General features: G+C 54.8%; 1 non-coding gene across 1 annotated transcript; it reads left to right on the top strand.

Annotated features, from left to right (window-relative positions):
- Positions 1–14,182: 14,182 nt before the first annotated feature.
- On the top strand, positions 14,183–14,310 carry LOC117005852. Its single transcript, XR_004419890.1, has one exon. It is a non-coding gene; the product is annotated as a U6atac minor spliceosomal RNA (small nuclear RNA).
- Positions 14,311–14,343: the final 33 nt, after the last annotated feature.

Here is a 14,343-nt window from a genome sequence, read left to right as displayed (position 1 = left end):
CAGAGAGAAAACCCCCCCTCAGAATCCCCCCTCTGCCAAGTGAGATCTCACATTATTGCCTCTGACAGCTCTCATTCCTCAGGCACTTTCTTTTTCCTTCCTCAAAGGAAGGGGGGAAAAAATATCAAAGGTTTCCAAACCTGAGCACCTTCTGAGATTGCAAAATGCAGCCTCATGTGGGGAGGGATGCAGTCCTTGGGAAGAGTTACATGTGTTTGCCATTGCCTTTGCCTTGGGCCCCTGGAAAATGTTTGTAGTTTTCAATTAATCTCATTAGTTTGGAAGTAGACGGAGGGGCGGGAAATCAAAATAATTTCATGGGGAATTCTCTTTAATGACATTTTGAAAAACACGTAATTGAGAGAGGTGGTGGTGGAAAACATTTTAATAGTGCTGAAATCCACGGAGGGGAAGCAGCAAGGAAAGTTCAGGAGAAACCTGAATGATGGGGACAGGGCTGAGCTGTGGGGACACAGAGCTGCTGTGGGGCTGGTGTGGGGTCAGCACAGCTCTGCCCTGGGGGAGCCCTGCTTGCCATCATTGAGCCAGCTTTGAGTTCCCTTTTGCTGCTCTCTCTGGGTTTGCAGGGCTGGAAGGGGTCGGTGATTCCTGCACTTTGCCTCTGCCTCGCTCACTGAGTGTCCCCAGGGTGTGCTGGTGACACTGGGTGCCTTGGAGGGTCTCTGGGGTGAGGAAAGATCCCCTCCACCCCTGAAGGGATGGCTGGAGATGGGATGGAGCCTGCCCATGCACTCAAACACAGAAAGCTCCCTGCCCGGCAGAACCAGGCACAGCATCCCCCCAGAGAGCCCAGAACACCTTGGGGACACAGGGCATGCTCCATCCATCCCTCCATCATCCATCCATCCATCCATCCATCCATCCATCCATCCATCATCCATCCATCCATCCATCCATCCATCCATCATCCATCCATCCATCCATCCATCATCCATCCATCATCCATCCATCCATCATCCATCATCCATCCATCATCCATCCATCCATCCATCCATCATCCATCCATCATCCATCCATCCATCATCCATCCATCCATCCATCCATCATCCATCATCCATCCATCATCCATCCATCATCCATCCATCATCCATCCATCCATCATCCATCATCCATCCATCATCCATCCATCCATCCATCCATCCATCCATCCATCCATCATCCATCCATCATCCATCCATCCATCATCCATCATCCATCCATCATCCATCCATCCATCCATCCATCCATCCATCCATCCATCCATCATCCATCCATCCATCATCCATCCATCCATCATCCATCCATCCATCATCCATCCATCCATCATCCATCCATCATCCATCATCCATCCATCCATCATCCATCATCCATCCATCCATCATCCATCCATCCATCCATCCATCCATCATCCATCCATCATCCATCCATCATCCATCCACCCATCATCCATCCATCATCCATCCATCCATCATCCATCCATCCATCCATCCATCCATCATCCATCCATCCATCCATCCATCATCCATCCATCCATCCATCCATCCATCCATCCATCCATCATCCATCCATCCATCCATCCATCCATCATCCATCCATCCATCATCCATCCCTCCATCCATCCCATCCTCATTTCCATCCCACCCTAATTACCTGCATCCCAATTAACCAGATAGGAAGCTCTGCTCCCTGGAAGAGTTGTTTTAACCCAGGAACATCCTGTGGCAGAGGGACCCCCAAAGCCACCCCCAACCCCACTCTGCCCCCATTCCAGCACAGCTGTGCCCTCCTCTGCAGGCTGAGCATTAATAGATTGGATTAGCCATTTTATTTTTTTCTAATTAGCCGGGCCGGGAGCGCTCGGTTTTGTCCCCGAGCAGTCTGTCGGGGTTTGCCGGCTCCATCGGTGATTCATTCCTGCCGTGTCAAAGCGAAACTTGGCTCGGTGCTTTCCGCGCTCCTGTGCCGGGGGAGGCAGTGCCAGGCTCTGCCCTCCTCTGAACTCTTCATTTCCCTCGTTCCCCGCTCGGTTTTGCTGGGTTTAACGAGCCCGCTAATTGCTGTCGCAGAGCGGAGGGAGCGCTGACAAAGACACAACCTGAGCGGAGGGATGCGACACTGACACCCAGACTGCCTGGTTTTTGTCCCCAAGGAGTTCCCCGCGGCGAGGACACGCTGTCTGCTCTGTCCCACACCTCTCTCCATCCTGGTCCCACTCTGGTGCTCATCCATCCTCCCCTAGCCCGAGGCTGGCTGGCCAAAGCCCCCGGCAGGCAGGGGAGGGGCACACTGAGGGACTGAGCCCACAGTGGCCCAAAATGGTATTTTTATGCCCCCATTTTTATGCCCCCATCGTCGTTACTTAATGACAATTTAGGGATTTAGTGGGAAAATATCACCTGGCACAGTGCCTAACCCTAAACCCAACCCTAACCCTAATCCTTACCCTTTCCTCGTGTTTGGTTTTTTTTTTGCTATTATGTTCCTCCCAGCCGCTCCTCTGAAGGACATCAAAAAGCAAATTATGCCAGGAGCATCCATTCTCTGCAGCAGAGTTCAGCGAGAGCGGCCCCAGGGTGTGAGATGCTCAAACCTTGGAGCAGAAGGAAAAGGCTCCAGGGTGTGATTCCAGGCTGGATAACACAGACACCTGACAGGGGGGACACTCAAATCCTCGGGTGATCCATTAGCAGGCTCCATCAGGAGATGGGAATGGAGCTGCTGAGCCAAGGAGGCACCTTTTGACTTCTCAGCAGCCAAACCCTCGTGTGCATCACTCAGAGGTGTCCCAGGGGCACACACAACATAACACCTCTCCCTCCTAAATGAAATAAAAGGAAACATCCCAAAATAGGTGTCCAAGGGGCAGGTGAGTCTGTGCCAGGGCTGTTGGATATGGGGGATACAAGAGAGGGATGCTGAGAGATGCCCAGCATGGAGGAGAAACTTCAGTGCTGTTGGTCCCAGGGGGATCCTGGCTGGATGCAGGGATGCAGGAGGCAGGGATGCAAGGATGCAGGAATTCGGGAATGCAGGGATGCAGGAAGCAGGGATACAGGGATGCAGGAGGCAGGGATGCAGGAAGCAGGGATACAGGGATGCAGGAGGCAATACAGGAGGCAGGGATGCAGGATGCAGGGGTGCAGGGATGCAGAGATGCAGAGATGCAGAAGGCAGGGATGCAGGCAGCAGGGATGCAGGAAGCAGGGATGCAGGAAGCAGGGATGCAGGATGCAGGGATGCAGGAGACAGGAGGCAGGAGACAGGGATGCAGGGATGCAGGAGGCAGGAGACAGGGATGCAGGGATGCAGGAGACAGGAGACAGGAGACAGGGATGCAGGGATGCAGGAGGCAGGGATGCAGAAGGCAGGGATGCAGGAAGCAGGAGACAGGGATGCAGGGATGCAGGAGACAGGAGGCAGGGATACAGGGATGCAGGAAGCAGGGATGCAGGGATACAGGAGGCAGGGATACAGGGATGCAGGGATACAGGGATGCAGGAGGCTGGGATGCAGGGATGCAGGAGACAGGAGGCAGGAGACAGGGATACAGGGATGCAGGAGGCAGGAGGCAGGGATGCAGGGATTCAGGAGACAGGGATGCAGGGATACAGGGATGCAGGGATGCAGGGATGCAGGAGACAGGAGGCAGGAGGCAGATCCTCCCCCACCCTGTGATCTCTGTGCTGCCAATGGATCGATTGTGCTCCCAGGGCTCGGGGCTCTATGTAGGTCAGGCCCATCTCTGGCTCCCACAGTGCCATGGAATTATTGAATCGAACGAGGATCCCCCCTTCTCCCTCCACCCAATGCTCTCCACGCCCAGCCCTTGGCACAGGGCAGCCTTGGCTCTCATCCTAGAGGAGAGGAGCATTGCCCTGGGGCTCAGGGGTTGTTTGGGCACAGCCAGTGTGTGTGTCCAGCTCCTGCACCCCAAGAACCCCCGGAGCAAAGCTGCCCCGGGTGTCTGCACCCCAGGAGAGCTCAGTGCTGGGTGGGGGAATGGACAGCATGACCCAGTTCATGGTTTCTGTCAATAAAGCTGGCACTGCTCCCTCTCAGCTTTGTGGGATGGATGGGCCTGGAGCAGCTCCCAGAGAAGGGGATTTCTCAGTGCAGCATCCCCTGGGAGCACAGAGCTGGATCTCCCACGTGCAGTTGTTGCCCTGCTCGTCTCCACGGGGTGGAGTAGATAAGAGATATCCCAAACTTCAGCCTTGGGAGCCTTAATTCCTTCTAGGAGCCTTTATCACCCAAGGAGAAAACCCAAATCTTCTGGGCTCCTCCTGGGCTGGAAGGAGAAGGAGGAGTGGAAAGGGAGAGAGAGCAGAGGAAAAACTTTGTCAAAAAAAAAAAACAAACAAAAAAAATCCACTCAGTAGTTCAGAGCAAACTTTGTACTAGTTGAAGATTTGACCTTGTGTTCTCTCCTAGGAACAAACAAGAGCAAAATGAGGATCATATTATTTTGCCTGAAATTTGGAGTGGATCAGACCCCTGCTGTTCCAAGCCCCTGCAATGAATGGCTATAAACAAGATGCATTTCCAGGGAATGAATTAAACACTGAGCCTGAGTACTGCCTGTGTTTGAGAGATGTTTATTTGTCCTTGCTGCCTCTCCACAAAGAGTTGCACAAGGACTTACTAAATTTTAACCCCACATTGTTCTTGGGTAAACACTGCCCTTTATTCAGCGTCAGGAGTGCTCAGAGCCCAGATAAGCTCAGGTTGGCTCCTGCTCTCTGGAGCTTTCAGCCTCTTGGAACCAGCTCCCCACAGACCCCAGGGCACCCACACAATTCCCAACAGCCTCCAAACCTCTGGCAGCTTTCTGCATCTTTGTGCCAAAAAAAGTTTGTTGTGAGAGGTGTAGCAGCTTTTATCTCAGCTGCTCTCCTTATTTTGGAAAGAGAAAAGGGGATAAACCATGAAAAACTGGTAAACTGTCCCAGGAGCTGTGCTGTGACTTCCCAACAAGGAGCAGGGGGGTTGGAATGAGGTGATTTTTAAGGTCCCCTTCCAACCTCAACCATTCCATGGCTCCCTTTCCCCCTGTCCATCCTTTCCACAGAGATGGAAATAGTGAAGCTGTGAGAGATTCCTCCATCCCACTCCTCACTCTGTCACTCCCAGCATCACTGGTGAACACACACACAAAAAAAAAAAGGCTAAAGGGGGATGAAAATCACTGCAAACTTTCTGTCTGCTTTGATTTACACAGCCTTGTGCTTTTGGACCATCTGCTGGCATCCAGCGGGATGGGGAGTGAGGTCTGCACAGCCTTTGGCATCCAAGCAGGAAAAGCAGAATTTCTGGGGGAAAAAAAATTGATTTTGCAGTTCAGGAGGGAAAAGTGGTGTGAAAACCAGCCCAGCCTTCCAGGGAGCCCCCGAGAAGTTCCCCCCTCGCTGCTTCCAGGGGTGTTTCGTGGTGTTTCCCCCACTTTGGGGGGACTTTGCCACCGGATGTGAGATGCTGAATGTGATTCTCCCAAAAGAAGAAGGATCTGTGCCTTGTAGCAACATTTCTGAACTCATGTTTGTTCCCTCTCCTGGGTCTGGGCAGAATGTCAAAGCCTGCTCTGAGCTGGAAATATTTTAAGACTAGCACTCACTGGAGACTGAAACAATGGCAATTCTTCAGCTACTGAGGCTTTTATAAAAGGGCTTTTGACACAGAGGCTGCTTAGGGTTGGGGGGGTTTTTTTCGGGTTATTTAGTTGGTTTTTCTCCCAGAAAACACAGTGCTAGTGTCCGTGTGCACTTTTGTGTGTGCAAAATAATCCCTGAGCTTCCAGCAGGGCTGGAGGTGGGAATGCCCAGGAGATGCTCCAGCCCTGCTCCAGAGAGGAGGAGGAGCAGCTCACACGGGATCCACGCAGCCATGCAGGAAGAAAAAGACATTTTAGAGTAAATGTCAGCTTTTGCGTTTCTGGGTTTGGGGCTTTTTTTAAACATGTGGGTGGGACTTTTAATGCCCAGATGAAGCTGAGACGGTTTCAGTCTCCAGGGCTTATCCAGAAGATTCACACAAACATTATGGGAAGTGTCTCTTTGCTCAGGGAGGAGGAAATTTGACACTGCAGAGATTTTAACCCGGTGTTCCAGCGAGGAGCCTCGGTGCTTAGCGTGTCATATCTGATAAAGGCTAATCAGCCCTCCTTCAGGCACCGTTCAATTCTTGTTTCCATCTGCTCCCCGTGCAGATTGTTCTATCCCTGGTGTGGATTCACATGAAGGCAAACCAGTGCGAGTCCTGCTCAGGAATCAGGGGATCAACAGTGAAGAAACCACAAGCAGAACCCTTGAAAACAGCTCCCAATCCTTGCTGGGAAACAGCAGCATCCAGCACTGGTTTGCACTGGTGTGGGGATGGGGTCCCCCCAAGCTCTGCATCCCCAGAGCCATCCCTGCCAGCTCCTCTCCCTGCCTGCAGCCTCCTCCCCAATTATCCCTATTTGTTCAGGCCGTGTGGATTCAGCTCTCCAGCCTCATGTGCGCTGTGTGTATAGGGGAAGATAGATTGTCGCTACTTTCCAGTATAAATCACATTCCTTACAACACTCCAAAGTAGCATTTTCAACCTCAGGGTGCTAATAGGATCCAGCAGGAGAAAGAAATGTCAGCTAAGTAGCAGGCGCTGTTTGGAGAGTGCAATGGAGCTGATCCACAGCTCCGGGGCAAAAGGAGCAATCCCAGGGCAAAGGTTAAAGAGTTCAGGAGCACTTCAGCCTACTTAATTGCAACAGGCCTCTTACACGGTGTAAGATGGATGGCTCGGGCCGGGCGAGGGGGGCAGAGCGGGGCCAGCAGCATCACCCGGCCCGGGAGAGCCGGCAGGGCGGGGAGAGCCCCGGGCTGGAGCGAGGGAGCACCGGGGATCCTCGGCCCTCCTTCTCCCCAGAGAGCCATGGGTGGCACAGCTGCCAGGGCAGCATCAGCTCTGCCATTTCCATCCTCCAGCATCAGCTCAGACCCATCCCCATCCTCCAGCATCAGCTCTGCCCCATCTCCATCCTCCAGCATCAGCTCTGCTCCATCTCCATCCTCCAGCATCAGCTCTGCCCCGTGTCCATCCTCTAGAATCAGCTCTGCCATCTCCATCCTCCAGAATCAGCTCTGCCCCATCCTCCAGCATCAGCTCTGCCCCATCTCCATCCTCCAGCATCAGCTCTGCCCCATCTCCATCCTCCAGCATCAGCTCTGCTCCATCTCCATCCTCCAGAATCAGCTCTGCCCCATCCTCATCCTCCAGCATCAGCTCTGCCATCTCCATCCTCCAGCATCAGCTCTGCTCCATCCTCATCCTCCAGAATCAGCCCTGCCCCATCTCCATCCTCCAGCATCAGCTCTGCTCCATCTCCATCCTCCAGCATCAGCTCTGCCCCATCCATCCTCCAGAATCAGCTCTGCCCCATCTCCATCCTCCAGCATCAGCTCTGCCCCATTCTGATCCATGACAGATCAATGGGAATTTAAACTGGAATGGCTTTTGCAAGAGCTCAGCAGAAGCAGATAAATAACCAGTAGCCAGAATAACTCCAGCTGCCAAGGAAATGTTTCCTGCTCCCCCGAAATTTATAAGGAATGTTTTAAGGGGAAAGAGGGGGAATTGAGTACTGTTGCTGCTCTTGGCGTTTTTCTTCTATGATTTGTTTTCTGATTTCCTTTTATTTTGAATCTTCAGAATTTGTATCAGTCCCAAGGTGTTTCTGTTGGGAAGGTGCCTCAAATAATATTTTCAGTAGAGTTTTGGCTTGTTTTCTGACACACATCTGAGAAATGTCATCAAAAGCTGATGTTTTGCATGGAAAAGGTCTTTTGCAATATTATTTTTTTCATCTGAAGAAAAAAATAGAATAAAAATATTTCATCCCTTTCTCACAGCGAGGTTTATGCTGTTTCCCTGGTGATAAAGGCACAGGGCTGGCTCTTGAGACAGATGCGTTTAATTCCCAGCTCTGCCGCAAACCCCCGCGATGACCTTGGAGCAGCCACTCAGGCTCCGATCCGCACGGGATGGGATTTTTTCTGTCAGAGCTCCCGTTTGGCCTCTTCATATGGGAAAAAACCATCTGAAAACCTCGCTGGTTTCATTTTCCCCCTCGCTGTCCCCCAGCCCAGCGCCCACCCCTCGTGCTGGGGATGCTGCCCTGCTCCATCCCGGATCCCCGAGCCGGGATGCGGAGCGAGGGGCTCGGATGCCCTCTCGTGGGAAGAGCGGGGCTCGGCCGCGCTCCCCATCCCCGCGGGGGCGTGGGGAGACCCCCAGACCTGCGCTCCCCATCCCCGGGATGCTGCGGGTACCCCGAGCCCTGAGCATCCTTGCACTCCCCTTGCCCCGGGATGTTGCGGGTACCCCGAGCATCCCTGCGCTCCTCCTGCCCCGGGATGCTTCTGGAATCCCGAGCATCCCTGCGCTCCTCCTCTCCTGCCCCGGGATGCTGTTGGTACCCCGAGCATCCCTGCGCTCCCCCTGTCCCGGATTCTGCGGGTACCCCCAGCCCCGAGCATCTCTGCGCAGCCCCTGCCCCGGGATGCTGCGGGTATCTCGAGCATCTCCGTGCTCCCCTTGCCCCGGGATGCTGTGGGTACCTCCTGCCCAGGGATGCTGCGGGTACCCCGAGCCCCGAGCATCCCTGCACTCCCCCTGCCCCGGGATTCTGCGGGTATCTCGAGCATCTCCGTGCTCCTCCTGTCCCGGGATTCTGTGGGCACCCCGAGCATCCTTGTACTCCTCCTGCCCCGGGATGCTGCAGATACCCCGAGCATCCCTGCGCTCCCCCTGCCCCGGGATGCTGCAGATACCCCGAGCATCCCTGCGCTCCCCCTGCCCCGGGATGCTGCAGATACCCCGAGCATCCCTGCGCTCCTCCTGCCCCGGGATGCTGCTGGAATCCCGAGCATCCCTGCGCTCCTCCTCTCCTGCCCTGGGATGCTGTTGGTACCCCGAGCATCCCTGCGCTCCCCCTGTCCCGGGATTCTCCGGGTACCCCGAGCATCCCCGTGCTCCTCCTGCCCTGGGATGCTGCGGGTATCTCGAGCATCTCCGTGCTCCTCCTGTCCCGGGATTCTGTGGGCACCCCGAGCATCCTTGTACTCCTGCCCCGGGATGCTGCAGATACCCCGAGCATCCCTGCGCTCCTCCTCTCCTGCCCTGGGATGCTGTTGGTACCCCGAGCCTCCCTGTGCTCCCCCTGCCCCGGGATGCTGCGGGTACCCCGAGCATCTCTGCGCTCCCCCTGTCCCGGACTCTGTGGGTACCCCGAGCATCCCCGTGTTCCTCCTGTCCCGGGATGCTGCGGATACCCCGAGCATCCTTGTGCTCCCTCTCTCCTGCCCCGGGATGCTGTTGGTACCCCGAGCATCTCTGTGCTCCCCCTGTCCCGGGATTCTGCGGGTACCCCAAGCATCCCTGCACTCCTCCTGCCCCGGGATGCTGCGGTACCCCGAGCATCCCCGTGCTCCCCCTGCGGGGACAGCACCAAGACCTTCCAAGGGTCATCACTGAGACCTTCCAGGGGACATCACCAAGACCTTCCAGGGCACAGCACCTTTTATTGAGGAGAGGGGACAGGAGAGCCATGGGGTGCCCCCAGCACCCATCCCGCAGCCTCCAGCCCGCAGCCTCAGGACAGGAGCAGGGCAGCGAGGATGCAGGGCAGCAGGAGGTGGCCGGGGGGCGGCCGGGGGGCTCTGGGGGAGCTGTTGCACAGGTCGGTGTCACAGCAGTGGATGCGGACCCCCGGCAGCTCCTGCTGCTGGCAGTGACGGGAGGTGGCACAGCCGCTGGTCAGCAGGATGCCCAGGACCACTGCAAGGCAAGAACAGCACATCAGGGTCACGGGCAGGGTGGAGGGGACGCTGTGCCAGCCTGGGGGCTGCAAGGTTGGGTTTTGGGGGGTGAACAGAGGCTGCAGCAGCCCCCCAGCCCCGGGGGCGGACTCACCGCTCTCTGTTTTAATGCAGAACCGGTGCTTGAAGCCCTGGTGGGACTGGGAGCAGGTGATCACCTCGGGGTTGGAGCACCCCATGTCCACGTTTTTGGTGCCAACCACGATGTTGCAGCCATAGCACTGCAGTCCAGACACTAAACACGAACCAGAAGAAACACGGCTGGATTTTTTTTTTTATTATTATTTTTTTTTCCCGGGGGAAAAAGACTTCAGCTCGTACAGAGCTGCTCTCTACCGACGGCTTCGCAGCGCTCCCTGCCTTGCCAAGTCGCATTAAGCCAGAGCCCGGAGCTGCCCGTCACTTGTTTACCCAGTGGGCCCGAAAATACAAACTCATCTCCCACTAGAGGTCAGTGCAAAATCAGAGATTAGCCGGAGATTTGAGCCGGGATCAAACTGTGGGAACAAGGGAGCTTTGAAACAGGGGGTGTAAGGAGTAGGTGAAACCTCACAGCCACACACACCACCGGGTCAGGGCTCAGCCAGGACCAGAAACTGCTTTTCCTGTTTAGCTGTGCCTGTGTTGGAGGTATTTGCTCCAGAGGGATGGGGTTTATCAGCGTGGTTTGGTTTTCCCCCTGGACACAGCGCTGATGTTATCACAGGGCCGATCAGGAAGGCAAACCTGCTGGGAAGCAGAGGGGAAATCCTCCTTCAGAGCACTGAGAGCCGCTGTGTGCCTGTGACCCCGGGCCAATGGCCCCAGAGTGTCCCCAGGGCTTTGCACACTCGCACTGGCGGCAGCTCAGCCCTTCCCTGCAGCCACTGTGTCTGAAAACTGCCACAATGGGAATTAACCCATTTCTCAGGTTTCTAAAAAACAAAACAACAAAAAAAAACCCCAAAAAACCCAAACCAAACCAACAGCAACAAAAAAACACACACACACAAAACAAAACAAAAAAACCTCACACACACACAAAACAAAAACCCCCAAAAAACCAAAAAACCAACAAGCCCTTAAAGGGAATTAATTTCCACCATCCACCTCTGCTGTGGAGGTTAAGGTAACCCCTGTTGGTTAATCAGGTTTGCTGCCGTTACCTTTCCCCATCTCTGAACATGGACCCAGAGCCCTCCTGTGCTCCCACTGTGTTTTTGGGGTGCTGAGCCCCCTCACACAGCCAGGCACAGCGAGGGGAGACCCTGCCTCGATTAAATCAGAGAAGAGGAGCCCAGGGGATCCCAAATCCTGATGCAGGGCCCTTTTGTACAAAACCACCATCCTAAAACCGTGCAGCTGCATGGCTTGGCCCCTAAATTCACCCCGAGGATAAATCACACTCAGGCAGCTCGGGTTTATAGGGGGGATGCAAACTGTGACCCCCCCAAATCACACCCAGACCCCGGGGAGAGCAGCACTCACCCTCTGGCAGGACGAACACCACGGTGAGCAGAGGCAGGATCCCATGGGCACCTCCAGGCATGTGTCTGCAGAGCATGGGGGGCACCTCCGGGGGTCCCCCAGAGCTCAGGGGGTGACCTCGGGGGTTTGGGGCAGCGGGCTGAGCTCTCCTCTCCTCCTGGCTCTTCTCCCCGTGCTCGGTGCCCCCTGCTCACCTGGAGCCCTCCCTGCAGGATTCAGGGAGTGCTGTGGGTGCAGCAGGCACCTGGCCGTGCCCAGCCAGCCCCTGGCACCCAGCTCCTTCTGTCGAGGTTGGATTTCTCCCTTTTCCTGCGGAGAAATTCCCCGATTCTTGCAGTTCATGCACAGACCTGAGTGCGTATGTGCTACCCTCAGTTATTTCTGTCCTATTTCCTCTGTCCACGATCACTTCCCATTAATACCACCGTGCAGCAGCTCTTGGAGAGAAATTCTCCCTAATCAAGATTTAGTTTTAAATCCACTTCGAAATCCTCTAATTCAGTTGGATTAGGCAGAAGGGGTTTGGGGAGATGTATGGTTTTACTTTTTTTTTTTTTTTGCCCATCTCTTTTTCCTCTCATCTTCATGAACGGACCCACTGGCTTTCTGTGACATATTGTGCTATTTAAAGAGGAAAGGAATAATTTTATTAAAGAGAAGCAGTCAACTAATTTTAAATCCGAGACTTGAGATCCTCTCACAAAGTACAGCTCTGGGGATGGCCTTGGGGTTAAGGGGAAGACCTGAAGGAGAGGGAAGAGGGTTTGAATGGAATGTGTGTATTTACACACAAGAAAATAGTTGGTTTAATAAAGCAGGGAGAGTTAGAGCCAGCCCCGGGCTTGGATCAGCTCTGGAGGGAGCTGGGAGTGCTGGGGGCTTGGGGAGGGGACAGGGGACAGCACAGGAAAGGGCTGAGCAGTGGTGGCTCTGCAGGGCTGGGGTCACACCCTCATGGGACACCAGGGATGTCACCAGGGACACCAGGGATGTCACCAGGCCCCAGGTCACACCCTCATGGGATACCAGGGATGTCACCAGGCCCCCCAGTCCCCTGTTGGCTCCTCCAGTGCTGTCCCCACGAGCAAAGCCCCAGCTCTCAGCGGAGCTAATGGGACTTGCAGAGCTAATGCTTACTAATAAGAGAGCGCGACCGAATGCACGGGATTAAAAAATTAAAATGACAAAATAAGCTGCTTATGTAGCTCATCCAGCAACTGCCTGCTAGCAGCACCTGAAATCCCCCACCCTGGGCACCCCAGCCCACCTCCTGTGGCAGACACAGCTCCCAGCCAGGCAGGCTCGGACCTGATCTCCAACAGCATCTTTATTAGCAGGGATGCTGGTTCACATCCCAGCGGGAGCCAGCACACGCTGGTCCAAGGAGGGGCATCTACAGCTCACAGGGGGGCAGTTGGCACCTGGCAGAAGTGCCCAAGAAATGGATTTAAATCCCTTAAACCACCCACGGTGTCTCGCTCGCCTCAAAACAATGTGATTGTAACAAATGTCTGACACGGTAAAGCCTGAAAGCCTGGGGGAGAAGGGATAAAAGGCAGGAAATGGGATTGATTTAAACGCGTGCATAAATCAGAGCATTCAATAAGGAGGGGAAACTAACTTTTAATCCCCTAATAAACTCATCAGTTATCTGTGAGGGGTAGCCAGGAGCAGCCTGGGCTCTGTGGCAGCGATGAAGCAGCCCTGGAAGTGTCTGAGGCCAGGCTGGACAGGGCTTGGAGCAGCCTGGGATGGTGCAAGGTGTCCCTGCCCATGGATGGGATGAGCTGGAAGGTCTCTTCCACCCCAAACCGTTCTGAGAGTCTGTGATGCAGCAGCTGTGCACAGCTGGAGGGGCAGCACAAACCCCTGGGCGCTGCAGCTGGATCCGCAGCCTCGTGCTAAAAGCGGCTCCTCCGCCCGTCCTTCCCAGCGGGAACCGGGAGATGGATGCGGGGATGGAGCGATGCCCTAAGGCTGAATCCCACCCCTTTAGGGTCGGACCTGCAGGGGATGCGGGGGGAATGATCCCGCGGGAATCAGCAGCTCCCCGGGCTGGTTTGAGGTGATGCAGCGCTCATTTACAGAAATGTTTGTCTGGTTTTATCCCCTTGGGATGCCGAAGAGAAAGGGCGTAAGAAAAGGGGGGAAAAAAAACACCCAAGCTCTTCCACCGCTGCCACTTCTGGAATTTGTGATTCATCGTTAGCTCGGAGGGAACTTGGAGCGATTTAGTGGCTCCGGGGGCAGCGGGAACACATCGGGAATGGGGCTCGGGGCAGGGGGAACACATCGGGAATGGGGCTCCCTCCTGCACCCTGCGGGAGATTCCAGCAGCGCATCCCGTGGTGCGATCCCGCTGCCGCTCAGATCCGAGGAATACCCACGGGGAAAGCTCAAACCCGAGGGATATCCACGAGAAAAGCTCAAACCCGACTGATATTCGTCCGGAAGGTTCAAACCCTGCGGAGATTACGCGGTTTCCCCACCCACCCCAGCGGCACCGCCCCGCCGGGGGCGGGACTCGAACCCACGAACCCGGGGCGCGCCGCCTCCATCCGCGGGGCCGGAGCAAAACCACGCCCCGCGCGTGAGGGGGCAGGGAAAGCCCCGCCTTCTGCGCGCTGATTGGCTAAAATGATGAATAAATTAAAAGGGGCGGTGGAAAGCGCTTATTTTAGCGATTTTACCGAGATTGTTAGGGCCTTTAGGGCAAATTTTTGACTGGAAGTAAACTTTTTTATTAAGGATTAGAAAAAGATGTCAAAATGAGGGGACAAAAAGCGCAATGTGTTGCTCACTCTGTCCTATAGAGATATAGTGTGTTGGAGGTTTAAATACAGTCGAGTGCATTTTTTCCGGATGTGTTGTATGAAAGGAGAGAAGGTTAGCACTCCCCTTGATAAGGATGGAAGAGGCCCTAGTGGCCTGTACAACACACATACGGTTAAGGCACTGCCACCTACTTCGTGGCATCTAACCATGTTTTTTCCTTTTTTTTTTCCTTTCTGTTTTCTTTGCGGGA

Source organism: Catharus ustulatus, chromosome 21 (assembly GCF_009819885.2).
Source record: "Catharus ustulatus isolate bCatUst1 chromosome 21, bCatUst1.pri.v2, whole genome shotgun sequence".
Lineage (NCBI taxonomy): Eukaryota > Metazoa > Chordata > Aves > Passeriformes > Turdidae > Catharus > Catharus ustulatus.
Note: the sequence above shows the minus strand (reverse complement) of the source record. Positions and strands in the feature narration are given on the sequence as shown.